At 50.9% G+C, this 9,893-nt stretch overlaps 1 protein-coding gene across 1 annotated transcript in view; it reads right to left on the bottom strand.

Moving 5' to 3' along the window:
* Gabbr2 (gamma-aminobutyric acid type B receptor subunit 2) overlaps window positions 1-9,893 on the bottom strand; it is a 341,698-nt gene that overhangs the window by 212,404 nt on the left and 119,401 nt on the right. The window lies entirely within an intron of this gene.

The raw sequence follows: 9,893 nt of genomic DNA, 5'->3' as shown, positions 1-9,893 counted from the left end.
CCCCCTCCCCCCTCTCCTCTCCCCCTCCCCCCACTCCTCTCTCCCTCCCTCTCCAGTCTGAAGGGCAGTCAGGGTTCCCTGCCCTGTGGAAAGTCCAAAGTCCTCCCCGCTCCATCCTGGTCTAGGAAGGTGAACATCCAAACTGGCTAGGTTCCCACAACTACAGTACTGCAAGACATCTATCAGGAAGTGTGGCAAGAGCGCTTGCTTAGCAAGGCCCTGAGTGCTCTCTCTCACTCTCTCCTCTGTCTCTCTCTCTCTGTCCTTGTCTCTCTGTCTCTGAGTCTGTCTGTCTGTCTGTCTTCTCTCTCTCACACAGTCTATCTCTCTGTCCCTGTCTCTCTTTCTGTCTCTGTCTCTTGTATACACACACACACACACACACACACAGTCTGTCTCTCTCTGTCCTTGTCTCTGCCTCTCTGTGTGTCTCTGTTTCTCTCTCTCTCTCACGCCCACACACATACACACAGAATCTGTTTCTTTTTGTCCCTCTCTGTCCTTGTCTCTGTTTCTGTCTCTGTCTCTCTGTGTCTCTCACACCCACATACTTATACACCCACACACGTACACACACACACAGAGTCTGTCTTTTTCTGTTCCCCTCTGTCCTTGTTTCTCCGTTTCTGTCTCTGTCTCTCTGTGTCTCTATTTCTCTCTCTCACACCCACACATGTACACACACACACACACACACGCTTGCACACACGCAGGAAGAAGAAAGGCGGGGAGGCTGCTGCAGCCTAGAGGAGACTCAAGTGTCAAAACAGGGCTCTGGCTCTTGGAGTGGATCCTTGATTACCCTCTTCACCTATAAATAAATGCAACGCAGACATTTTGGGGACAAGAGGAAAATCAGAATATAGACCATCTATTATGTAATGTGACCGTGGCACTGAATTGTTTTGGTCGTGATGAGCCTATTATTATTATGTAAGAGGGTACAGTCACTCTTAGGGGATTCCTGCTATGGTATCGGGGCGAAACACTATGTCTTCAAACTGCTGTCCAGTGCGTCCTCAAAAAATAAGTGCTTGTATATGGATGAGTATGAGATGGGAGCTGGTGTGTGTGTGTGTGTGTGTGTGTGTGTGTGTGTGTGTGTGTGTGTGCGCGCGTACTTGCTACAGGTGAAAGGGGTAAAGGCAGGTGGAGCAAGATTGGCAACTAGAAACAGCTGGGGAGTAGGGCAAAGGGTATTCGATATTCAGTGTACTTTTGGGAGAGAGAATTCAGGAGAAATACAAGTAAGGCAGCACTCATGGTCCAAAGTGAAAATGTCTGCCACACTTTTGATAAGCCACAAGCTCCGAGTGCTACTTACATAAAAGAGAGAGGCTACCAAAGGATTCTAATGAAATACGGAGGCTCCTGAAGGCCTCAAGGGTTGCAGCCAGACACTGGGCGCCTGGCTTTGCAGAGGGAGCTGATGTCACCAAGTAGGATGAACACTGCAGTGGCTTGAACTAGAAGGATGCTGGCGGCAGTGGTGGGGGTGGGGCAGGTACAGATGTGTTTGTTAGAAGCTGTGGAAAGTCTTCAGCTGTAAATGGGGGTGTACCATTTTCTGTAAACATGAATGAAGGTTTGGGCCATTCTGCTGTGCTAAAAGCCCTCCCTCCCACTACTGAGGGAACAGCTGTGTGGTTCAGAATCACTGATGGGAGCCCCACCCCCAATACATACTAGGCTCACATACCATCTTTTCAACAGGATGGAACACCCTGTCTGAGAACTTGGGGGAAGCTGAGAAATTGGTGTCTCTATTCCCTGTTAGGCATGATGTCTAACTATCTAACCAAGGACTGTTTTTCTCAAGCAGAACCCTTTCTGCTGCATGAGGTTCAGGCCCTCATCATGGAAATACTAAATAATTTAAGATTCTTTGTAAACTGATTCAAAGCAAACGCCTTCTGTATAATTCACAAGTAATGCAAGCTACGTGCTACTAAAACAACCAGGACATTTATCATAGGACCTCCGGAGTGGAGCTAGGAGCGCATGCTTGGAAGGCTTGGCAGGTGTCCACTCACCAGCAGCTAGCCCATCCAGCCTTGGACCCAAAAGGATCATCTATTTTTATACACAACCACTTATTGGATGGGAAATAAGTTTAAGTGGGGTGTGTACCCGTGTGTTTGTGCCTTCGTGTGTGAGTACACGTACACCTGTGCACATATTTATATGTGCCTGTGTGTCTATGTCTGCCTATTTGTGTCTGGGTGTATGTGCTTGTATGTCCCTGTGTGTGTACCCCTCTGGGTATTTTGGTCTGTGCCTTACCTCTGTTTCTGTGTGCATATGTCCCCAGGTATATGTTTGTATGTATCTGTGTGCTTCTGTCTATATGTGTGCCTCTGTATGTGTGCTTGTGTGTCCCCATGTGTATACCCTTGTGTGTATGTATTATGTGCCTGTTTGTATGGGTGCCTATGTGTCTCTGTATGTGTGCCTGCATGTAATGGTTCACCACAACACAGCCATACAGTAGCAGGAATCCCCTAAAAATGGTTGTTTCCTCTTACATAACAACAGAATCACCACCACCAAAACAATTCAGTCCCCTCAACTCATGAATGTGTGTGTATGTGTGTGTGTGGTGTCTACACATGGATCAAGAATGACTTCCAATGAGAATCCTTTCCATACAAAGAGCCCTGGGCTAACCTTGATCCTCTATGGGCGGGTCTTTTCCCATGCAGGCTGCATAGAAACAGGGTCTAGAGGGTTCATGACCTCTGGGAGCTCAGGGACAGTCACAGCAGTGCAGGGCTGTGTGGCATCTTTGCACCGTCCTTTCACCATCACCTGGAAACCGCCTACCTGGGACAATCTGCACTCCCTCTCCTGCCTCCAGAGCCCCGTGAGTGTTCTTAGATCGTGTGATGGACAGTAGCTCGGCGGTGCCAGCAGTGATTCAAGAGTCATTTAGGACTCCTTGGGGAGCTCGTTCAGCCTCTCTGTGCCTCGGTTTCTTCCTTTGTGACGTGAGATCAACTGATCACTTCATAGGCTTGGCACACGAGGAGGAAAGAGCCCACGCAGTATTAGGAGCATGGCCTGAGCCAAGGCCATGTTGATGGAAGTATGTGGGTTTTGTAACCGGCCACCTAGGCTGGAACAGGCTAAGCAGCCGACCCGCGTCACCACCACAAACACCAGCACCTGGTTCTGTTTGCACCTCACTTGTGTGACCTTGGGGAGCACTATACCGAATATCCTGGGGTCCCACGTGCTTGTACCCCAGCGGGGGGCTTCTTTCCTCCTCCCGCCTCCACCCAGTACATGCCACAGCTGCAGCAACGGCCAGCCGCCACTCTTGTACCGTAAGTACTTCGAGTGATTTATTTATCTTAAATGAATTATTTACACCCTTCAGACTTCCAGAAAGCAGTGGAAGTGGCTGATGGGGAAAGACACATCAGCAACGAGGCCACTGGAGCTACACACTGGGAGCTGCTGTTACGTTCGATGCCGTGGTCTTGAATTAAAAATGGGGGTCAGAACCTTGAATTGAATCTTCAATCAGATTGACAGGGAAGATACGGACTGGGTCTGTGGCAAGAATAGATTGGGACCAGCCACGCACTTGAAAGCATCCCTTTCCTTCCTCAGCCAGCTTCTGCTGCTGCTGGAGAAAACCCAACCACAGCCCGTGGGCTTGCCCCATCTTCCTGGCAGATGCTCTGCTCCGACTGTATTGTTCTGAGTCACCTTCATGGTTTCTGAGAGTTCATTTCTGCACACAACTTCGAATCTAGAGACTAGTGGAAATCTATGAATCCTCATGAATTTCCCCCACCAAGGGCCTGGCTGGCATCTCAGATCATAGGTGCATCAATAGAGCATTGTGGGGGCTCACATCTGTAGAGGGCCCCCGCATGCTGCACCTTCCTTGTCCTTGAGTCCTTTGCCATGACGAAGGGCGGGCATTTTTGCCCTATTTCACAGACAAGCTCAATGAGGCTCTGGGGAACTCGCATCTGCCACCCTGCTAGTGAGCGTAGTCAGAGGCTCAGTCATCCTCAACCTCAGACCTCTGTTCTAACTACTGCACCAGACTGCCAGGTGTCCGCATGCATCCCTTTCTTGGGATTTCTTATGTAAGCTGGTCTGGGAAAGCCTGCAAGGGCACGCTGCAGGTACTGTGTCTAGTGGGTGACAGGCTAAACAAATGACTCGGCATGAGCCAGCGAATGAATGAATGAATGAATGAATGTGTGAGTGAACCAGTAAGAGGGGAATCCCCCTCTTACCCTTCTGCCAAACACATGGTGGTTTAGATCCTAAAAGGCTGTGCATCCCAAAGGCCCACGCACAGTTGTGGTATGAACTCTCTGCTCTAACCTCATACATGTGACTGGGACCCCGTTCAGCTCCAGGCTAAACATAGAATGACCTCTTGGCAGGAAGAAACCGATGAGTCGTGGCCATGTCTGTGGGGTGCCACAGTATCACAGTGGATACAAAACTGAGGGATGGGGGATTTCCAGAGAAATCAGGAAAGGTTCCATGTAAGGAACCCAATTTAAAGGCAGGCTTTACAAGGAAAAGGAGAGGGAGGGCTGCCTGAGTGGGCGGCTGAGAAAGGCCAAGACCTTCTGGGTGGTTCACGTTAAAGGGCGAATGGGAAGGAGGGGCAGGCCCCATGGAGCGCTGTGCCCTTCACCTCTCAGCCTTGAAGTTCCTCATCCCTGTGCCCACAGCGTTTTGCAGTTAGCACAGCCACCGGGATTGGTCCTGCCTGGAGACAGCTCCCGTTTCTTTACCATGAAAATCCACCAAGGACTGCTCCTCCTGCCTATCAAGAGCATCCAAGCCAAAAGTGTCCAGCATTTCCCTTGTCCTGTGCATGGTATTCTGTCCAGCTGGCTCAGACAACTGGTCTGTATTGGACCTGGCCTCCTACGACATGGCCAGCGACGACTTTCTGAAGTCCCCACGTTCCTGGGGTCTCTCCCACAGCTTCCCTCTGTTTGGTCCACAGAGCCTGCCTCTAATGTTAATATTGCTCATTCTTTTCCCTCCCTTCCTTTGTTTTTGATGACTCCAGAAGGTAGAAGCATCTCATAGATTATTAATGTTCTAAATGGCCCCTCTGGAGACCAGTGCCAAGAAAGGCTCCAACCGCCCTGGATCATTGGCTTCTTTTCTATTTCTTAGACAGCAGCAATCACAGCAGGAGGAACGCTTCGGTGCCTAATCATACTGCCACCCTAAATGCTTTCCAGTTCGCTGCGCCCTCTGTGGCAAGGGCAAGGCAGCCACAGGAATTGGGCTGTGGCAGGATGCTGGCCTGGTAGGCTTTGGCTCCTGGGGGGTAGGGAGGCAGAAGTGCAAACTTTGAGGGTCCAGCGGCAGAATCCCCACCACCCTCAATCCTTCTGCTCTAGAGATCTGCAAGGCCATGGAAAACAATCCTTGCAGCTTATGCAGAGCAGAGAGTGATTTCAAAACTCCCAACAGCTGCCATCAGATGTCTGCTCCGACTGGAAGAGCCACGGCCATGGGAAGGGCAGCTCCTGTTTCATCATTCATAAAAATCCTTTCACTTGGCAAGAGAGAGAGATGCCCTCATTCACTCTTACTACACCTGCAAGGAACGCACTTCAGGCTTGCAATTCCCACTTTGCAGAAAAGGGAGTCTGAGAGATAAGACGGCGTTCTCTAGCAAGCCTTGGTGAGCCGAGGGGTGGAACTCTAACGGGGAGAAGATGGGTGAGGCCATGCTCCTTCCTACAAACCCAGTGGCGCCTAAGCCCCTCCCAGCCCTGCCATCCTGGAAACCCACCTCAAATCCTACAACCCACAGCTCAGTAGGAAGTGTTTGATTTCTCAGGCAACCTACAGTTTAATAAAATAATCATGTGAGAACATCAAATCAAATCACAAAATTTCTGTTCCTAGGAAGCAAAAGGCACTGACTGGCAGTTCAGAGAGACACTGGAATTCGTCAGACAGCAAAGCACTAGATTTAGGGGTTTATGAAGATTTTTATTTTCTTTTTAATGTCAAAACCAAGCAAGATTTCCACTTTGGGGAAACAGAGTCCTGAATGTACTGGAACTTAACTGGCATTGGGTCTGCAGAATCTGCCTTCTCCATTGGAATGGCCCCAGGACCTCCACCCACTCCAACCTCGCAAAGAGCTTATCCAAGGAGAGACAGCTCTTATGGGGCTCAGAGCTTTCCTGCTTAAGCTCTTCAGGGGTGTGGCCAGGAGGCAAGGTGGGCTACAAGGGCATCTTGGGGACATTTGGAGATAGGCATCTAACAGTTAATAAGCTCTCATGGAGCCTTTAAAAGGACAAGCTCCGTGGGATGCAGCTCTTAGGTATCTGTTGTTTGCCTTTCTCATGAGTCACCCTGTAGCCTGACAGGAGCCTGACCTTATTTTCATCTTTACTGTGGTGGTGGTATAAGCCGAAGCAGCCCTTGGCCTGCTCCTGAGAAGCGGGGAGATCTGTCCTGAGCTGAGGCTGCAGCCCCTGGCCTGCTCCTAAGAAGTGAGAAGATGTACCATGAAGGATGAACAGGCTCCTCCTGGGTAAAAGAACTGCAGAGGCTGAGGGAGCAGCATGGACTAAGGCCAGCTGCATGAAGAAGCAGAAGGTGGGTTGGGGAAATGTCCTTGCCACACCACACAGTGGGGCTTTGCCTTGGTGACATGGGCCAATGTGCCCCAGCTGTGGTCTTTTACAATTGCCCTGTGACCTCCTCCCCACATCTTTGCAGCAGCGTTTACTAAGGATCCCTAGAGACACGTGGTCCTAGTGAGCACCTGGCCACTTAGTCTCCAAGGGCAGAGTGCATAGCAGTCACCCAAGCTGCTGGCACTGGGCTGATCCAGGGTGACGGGTGGGTCATTGAGGGAGTCAATGAATATTCTAACCTAGTCTTGTAGAGAGTTGAGCCCCAGAGATTTTTCCTTGAAGCAAGCATATCACAGGGGCTGCAAGCTGACAATCTGATCTCTCTACTCCAGGTTCAGTCTTTCCACAGCAGACCTTGCTGACACCGCACGGCTCAGGGCACCTTCAGCTATGAGGGTGTGGTACAGCATTATTCTCAAAGTGCAACCTAACTGCTGTCTGTGCCTACTTAGCAAGGGACTGTCATGATTGGGCATAGGGAGTGTTGACATTCCCTCCTAGGAGGAGGGGGTCAGGGGAGTCATTGGAGCCCTCACCTGAGTATCCAACCCCTCCTCAGAGCCATTTATACGCAGGTCTGCCCTAATTGCTGTGTCCTCATGGCCGAGAGATGGTGCTATCTATCATATATGAGCTGGAGAAGATGAGGGAACGAAAGGCTTCCGTCTATGTGGCTACAACACAACCATCATCTATGCTGAGGGAAAGCCTTACAATGAGGCTGCTTTGGGGTTGGTAACTCCTCCCACACATTCTACGTAGATGGTCCAATAGACTCATGGTCCCCTGGGGTGAGCTGCGGTGGAACCGTACTTTGGTTGGTCACCAGAACTATAGGGAGAGTAGATGTTTACATCTCTCCCAGGGAAGGACTGCTAGCAACCCTATGACGTCACAACCACGGATTGCCTGCAGGTGCTGAAAACCTGATCCCCTCTATCTTCTACCGTGCCTCCTTCCTCTCACACCTGTACCTCAGATCACCAGGCCATCTCCCAGACGCCCATGCAGCTCCAGAGACCCAAACCCTAGCCTCCTCTGCAGTCCCATCATGCTCCCTTCTTTGATGTCCAGCTAGCTCCTTCCTACTGGTACCCTAGTTGGTCTTCCCCTTTGTGATGCCCAGATTAGAGCTCCATATCATGTGCAGGACCTGCCTGGGGTGGAAGAGGAATCGAGTTACCCTTCCCTGGTCCTCACGTTGAGGTGTGAGAATTTAGGTTCCTAGTGACTGAGTGACTCAGGACAGGACAAACACAGTATGAGCTTCCCTCACGGCAGGCCTGAATCTAGAGACGCAGCGAAAGGCAAAAGTTAAAATTAACCTGTTTCAGCACCAGCATGGATTTTCTCCCCAGTGATGTGCGAATCCCTATTTTTTTGTGGCCCAAGAAACGGAAGCGGTTTATTCCCATTCCAGCATTCCAGGTGGGTCTCTGTCCAGCTTGTGTCCCACACCCTCAAGGGGCAGTCAGAGCTTCTTGTGCAGCCCACTCCCCAGAGCCCCGTCCTGAAATGACTCAAGGCATTCAAATTCTTCAGCAGCTGCAGGCCCACCCACCCTTTGCGGGTGAGCTCAGCCTCCCGAGAGGGCGGAGGCAGCTTGGAAAACCCATAGTTCGGATCCGGACAAATGGGCGTCCAGTTCCTGTGAGTGAAGGGGAGAGGAAGATTTCCAGGCTGGCAGGCCACTCCCACCAGGATCCAGCTCTGCCTCCCTTCCCACACTGAGACTCCACAAGGTGAGAGAAGAATGACTCCCTTGGGCTTAGTCTACCATTCTGCCTCCCAACTCACTGAAGCACCCAAGATCTGTCCAGCACAGCCCACATCCCAGTGTCTGGGCCCCTACACTTCTGCATCCCACCAGAGCCCTTGAACCTAGTCCTTGAACCTGGAAAGTGGTGGGCTGCATTTGAGTGCCATCCAAGAAGCTGGTCACAGATGCACAGCAAATCCGAAAGGGGGAGGGGGAGACAGAGCTGGCAGGCTCGCACGCCCAATGTGGTCCTATAGCCACGGCCACAGTTACCATGGGCTCTCTATGGAGGCTTTGTGGTCTTCAGCCTAGCTGTCCTCTGCCCTTGGTTCCATGTTTATGGAGCCTCCCGCGATCAAGAGTGAAGTTCAGAAAAGGCAAGGGACTAGGCCAAGGTTTTCTAACAGCTGGGGACACCCTGGGGCTTAAAGGCAGGCTCTCACACACCCTGCCCTGTTCTAGCTCCCTGGATGCTATGAGGTTTGGTGCTTCCATCCTCCCCTCCTGTTGCTCAGGCCCACACTTAGCCACATGAAGGAGCATAGCTACCCAAGCCCACCCACATTCCCACCTCCTGATATTGTATTCCCCCAGCAGTGCTTGTCTCTGTATCACAATCTGTTGTCACGTTCTCCGGTTTCAGCAGTAACTCTGTCACCTGCCGGGAAAGCTCATGTGAGCCCGGCTCCGCGGGCCACCAGTACCGCACCATGCCTCTGCTGTGACTAGCATCTCATCTCTTCTCTCGAAAGCTTGGACTCTATCTAAAGTACCCAAGGCAGGCAGACCTCAGGGACTCAGGGAAGATTCCCGTTGGTGCTCTGTCACTGTCTTGACTGCTCAGCCCCAGCGCTGCAGCCCCTGAGCCCCGACTTCTGTCCCCAGACATGGAGACTCTTCCTTATTACTGGCTGCCTGTCTGAATTTGCCATCCCGTTCAAGGACAGCGATGCACTTCTCCCAGCAGCCCTTCCCTACCCTTCAGATCACAGATTCAGTGTCACTGTCTCCCAGAGGCCTTTGCCGAGGGCCCACAGAGTCACTATTTAACCCCTGCTTATTTTGAGCACAGTAGTCTTCTTCAAAAATCTCATTTCAATGGCTGGCCTAGTTGAATTTAAATTTGGTCTTACAACTCATTAGCTGTGAGTCCTCAGGCAAGCTCTGGAGCCCCTGTGTGTCTCAGTTTTCTTATACATAAAATGGGGATGATAATAGATCAGTAATAAAGATACATTATGCACATTATGGCTCAGAACAGTGTCTGGTGCATGGCAGGCTGCAGGGACAACCCTTAGGATTACTGTTACTTCCTTGCTTATTGCTTGGCCTCTTCTTAGTATGCAAGCAGCTCTGACATGTCAAGGACCATTTCTACCCTTCAGCTCTCCATCCCCAGTGCCTACCGGAATTCCAGGCAGAAAGGAAGTTGCCCCAAACATTTCTTGGTTGGTTGAAATGAAGGAAAATAGATGATAAGT

Source organism: Alexandromys fortis, unplaced genomic scaffold, assembly GCF_014885135.2.
Source record: "Alexandromys fortis isolate MF-2015 unplaced genomic scaffold, M_Fortis_MF-2015_v1.1 scaffold_92, whole genome shotgun sequence".
NCBI lineage: Eukaryota > Metazoa > Chordata > Mammalia > Rodentia > Cricetidae > Alexandromys > Alexandromys fortis.
Note: the sequence above shows the minus strand (reverse complement) of the source record. Positions and strands in the feature narration are given on the sequence as shown.